At 47.6% G+C, this 4,219-nt stretch overlaps 1 pseudogene; it reads right to left on the bottom strand.

The window, feature by feature from the left end:
- Positions 1-872: 872 nt before the first annotated feature.
- The window catches only part of LOC102811142, an 8,313-nt pseudogene continuing 4,966 nt past the window's right edge, over positions 873-4,219 (bottom strand).

The following is a 4,219-nucleotide window of genomic DNA, read 5'->3' as shown; positions in this document are numbered from 1 at the left end:
CCCATAGGAGCAACTTCAGCGTTGTAAAGTATTAGGAAGATTCGCTGATGAATTCAATTGTTGTTGTTAACTGCCATAGAGTTGGTTCCAACCCATAACGACCCTATTTTTCAAAGGAGCAACTGGTGAGCTTCAACTGCCAACCTTGCAGTTCAAACTGGCTTTGCAGTCTGGTGCATCACAGCATTACATCAGGACTCCAATGATAGTGGTGCTGTGCTGTTGGAGTCGGTTCCGACTCATAGAGACCCTACATAGAGTTTCCGAGGCTGTTAATCTTTATGGGATCAGAAAGCCTCATCTTTCTCCCGCGGAACGCTGGTAGTTTCGAACTGCCGACCTTGAGGTTAGTAGCGCGACTCGTAACCACTACGCTACATGAGCTCCTTTGCACAGATCTAAATTGTCGGTTTGCAACTTTGACTGAATATTACAATCACCTGGGGGCTAAAAATGCAACTACCCGGGACCCTCCTCTGAGATTCTGATTAAGTGGCCTAGGTGGAGCCCGGGCGCGGCCTAGGCTGGAGGTTTTTTGTTTTGTTTTGAAGTTTCCAGGTGACCACAATGGGCAACAATCTTTGAGAACTACTAGCCACTCCTTCCAAGGCAGCACCAGCGCGGGACCGTGTGACCATCAGCAGAACACTAGAGACAAAGTCAGGGACAGTCTGGGTGCGCGCAACTGAACAGGCACCGGCTGCGGAAGGGAGTGGGGGCTTCTCAGGAACAGGGTTTGTCTGGATACCTGGAAGGGAGTGTCCGGTGACCTCCCGGGACCCCCGCCAGGCCACAGAACTGCAGCTCCACGGAGCGGTCTCTGGGCGCAGAGGGCGCAGGCGCAGACTGGCGGCTGGGGCGGGAGGCGTGATTCAGAGGGAGGAGGCGGTGGCTGGCGCGGTGCGGGCGGTGAAGCCAACGGGGTCCGTCGCGGGCCCAGCCTGCCCGGCAACAGCCGCCTCATCGGTGCCGCCCCCGGGAAGGCGGGAGCCCGTGGCAGCCCGCCTTCCCCCGCAGGTGCGGCGCGGCCTGGGGAGGGCATGCTGGAGCTTTTCTTTGTCTCGAATCCGGCACATCCTCGGGACCGGCTCTGCGCGCTCGTCTTCCAACGCTGAGTCATGGCTGGAGAGCTGTGTGTATGGCCAGGGTGACAGCTCACAGCAGGAGGGTCCCCACCCAGAGAAAGCCTCCCGTCCCTGAAGCTGGCTTGTCTCATGTGGTAGAGGGACAAAAGCCAGGGAAAAGGTGGCTTCTACAGAGCCCTATAGGGACTTAGGAAGTCAGTCCATCCCTAAACTTGTGTGAGTCCATGAGGAAGGATCAGCCCCAACACACACAGACCTGAGCAGATTAGAAAGCAACCCAGCGGCCGCTATCCCAGAAGATGCCACCTCCGAGGAGATCATGACTTTGAGACGTCCAGTCAGGGCCTTGAGACAGAGTTCCGAGGACAGCCCTGTAGCACATGGTCCACAAAGGTTCCTCCACAGCTTCATGTTCCCAAACCTGCCTGAGGTATGTGGTACAGACCCAGTCTGAGGCCTGGGATCATTTGAAGGACTTGTCAGAAATGAGGTCCCCAGAGATTGTTCCCAAGAGATGAGATTCCATAGAGCCCGGGTAAAGTCTTGGAATCTACATTTTAGCAAGTGCCCTTGAATTTTGAGAGTCACTGATTTTGTAGAAGTTCTCATGAACATAGATAGATGTGTTGATAATAGTTGCTGCCTGCAGCTGCAAGAACTTAACACAGTCATCAGCTAACTGAAAGGTTGGAGGTTCGAATTCACCCAGAGGTACCATTGAAGAAAGACCTGGTGCCCTACTTCAGACAAATCAGCCTTTGAAAACTGTGCAGCATAGTTCTGCTCTGACACATGGGGTCAACATGAGAGGGATTCTGTACTGGTTGTTGTTGTTATGTGCCGTGGAATCAGTTCCCACTCATAGTGACCCTGTACAGGGTTTCCGAGGCTGTACATCTTTACGGGAGCAGAAAGCCTCATCTTTCTTCTGCAGAACAGCTGGTAGTTTCGAACTGCTGACCGTAAGATTAGCAGCCTGATTCGTAACCACTATGCTAATTGCTAAATTTCAGTTTGTCCAAGGAGCCACTCCAGCCATTGGTAGCAGGCGTAGGAGAATCAGAACTGGGCCCCAGCCATCCCTACTCTGTAAAATAATTCCATGGGAACTTCTGCACCATTCCTTTGCACTTTTGAATGCTTCCTGAAATATTTAACATCATTTGGGACTTTTTGCACATTTTTACTTGATCAGGATATGGTATGTCAATTTGGGTATCTTATAGCTGAAACCTCTCCAGTCACTAATGGGCATGAACACCCAGTAGAATCTCTTGTGTTTAGACAGATCTCTTTTCATTAACCTCTAGCTTAGAGGCTACTAGTTTATCAAAAGAAGATAGAGGAAAAAATTCACTGAAAATCAGGTTTAGTAACACATTTTGTCCTTGTTTGGCAAATGTCAACTTTTACTGCTTACAGCTTCTCTCTCTCTCTTTTTTTTTTTTATCGTGAATTGATTGTTAGTTTACATGGGATAACATCAGTTTTACACTCATCCTATTGTGTATCGCTTCATTGCAATGATTACAATCCCCTCCGTGCATCATCATTCAACAGTATTTCCTCCTTTTTGTTTTGTTTTGCTCACAACTTCTTAAGAGAAAAAAATGAACAAACAAATTTCACTTTCACCAATTTGGTTAAAGACAGAAATATGGAAACAGGTATCTCTGTAAGGCAGACTTCCCAGGTTCAAATCTCAGCTTTCCCACTTAACAGCTGTATGATCTTTGGCCAGCCTCTAACCTCTTTGTTTCTCATCTAAAAAATATCGTCATATCATAAATGTTTATTTTACACCTACTACATGCCTGGCACCGTGTGAAGAGATTTGCATGTCTTATGTAATGCCCACTTTACAAATGAGGAAATTGAAGCTCAGGGAGGTTAATTGGCACAGTGGCACTCTCTCGAGCCAGATCTGTCTCCTTCAGCTAATGTTCTGTACCACGCCTCTTCACTGCCTCCTGCTCCTGATTGGACATCAGACATTACCCATGCTCATTCTCATGCATATGTCGCAATCTTAATTGCTACATTTTTTGAGCAGTTATGTGCCATGAACTAGTGTCAACACTTCATTCATTTAATTCTTTTTTTAAATGTTTTATTGTGAATTATGTGATAGTTTACATGGGAGAATATTAGTTTTACATTCATCCTATCATATATCATTTCATTGCCATGGTTACAATCCCTTCCATGCATTATCAACTAACCAAAGAGTATACCCTGCAAGCCTGCCCCCGGTTGTCAGCACACAGTTCCTCTCCCTCTCTGGGTCTAAAGTCCCCAGCCGCTCCATCTGTCCACGTCATCATCTCTGCCTCCATCTCTGGCATCACAGCTTCTCTGGGTAGGGTCTCACTCTCCACTCTTCTCCCTTGATGGTCCTAGGGACCTCTGCTCCTAGACTGCAAAGTTAATCACTCCCCTCCTTGCTACAAAACATCTACCTTTACATTTCCAACCCTCACAGTCAGTCCTGATAACAATTATTCACTATTGTATCACACAATACCTATCCACATTTCCTTTCATCAGCCCCGCCTAGACAGATTGGATACTACTCAGTGGAGATTCTACCTTGCTCCACGCCCTCTGGATCTAGGTTCCCTCTTGAGTGCTTGTAAGCCAGTCACTTCTTATCTTTGTAGCCCCCCCAACACACACACACACTTTGGGTAGCCAATATCCAAATTGCCCATCCCTATCTACTCTGTGTATGGAGGGGGTGGGAATGAGCCTTGCTGTAAAGATTTGTTCCCTCTTTTGAGCTACTGCATTCATAGGTGTAGGTCAAATTCATCAAATTGTATCCGATTACTCTTTTTTTCCTCTTCTTTCTTTTTCTAGTTTAGCTCTGATCATCCAATCATTGAAACCAGGTCAAGTAGGTATTATCTGCAAGTGTGGGTGTTCTTATGCATATGCCCTCTCTTCTTATCAGTTGGATGCTTCACTGTCCACTCTATTCCTCTGTGGCTAGGTCACTGATTCTGCGCCCAAGAGTCCCCTGGACTTGCCACACTGCTGACCAACCAGGTCCCCACCTGGGTTTACAGGAGTCTATTGAACATTGTAGGGCTTAGCTCGCAGCTTCATTGCTGTTTTTCCCTCACTTCCCCTTA

The sequence above is a fragment of the Chrysochloris asiatica genome, unplaced genomic scaffold (assembly GCF_000296735.1).
Source record: "Chrysochloris asiatica unplaced genomic scaffold, ChrAsi1.0 scaffold00001, whole genome shotgun sequence".
Classification (NCBI taxonomy): Eukaryota; Metazoa; Chordata; class Mammalia; order Afrosoricida; family Chrysochloridae; genus Chrysochloris; species Chrysochloris asiatica.
The sequence above is the reverse complement of the archived record's forward strand: the minus strand, read 5'-3'. Positions and strand labels throughout refer to the sequence as shown.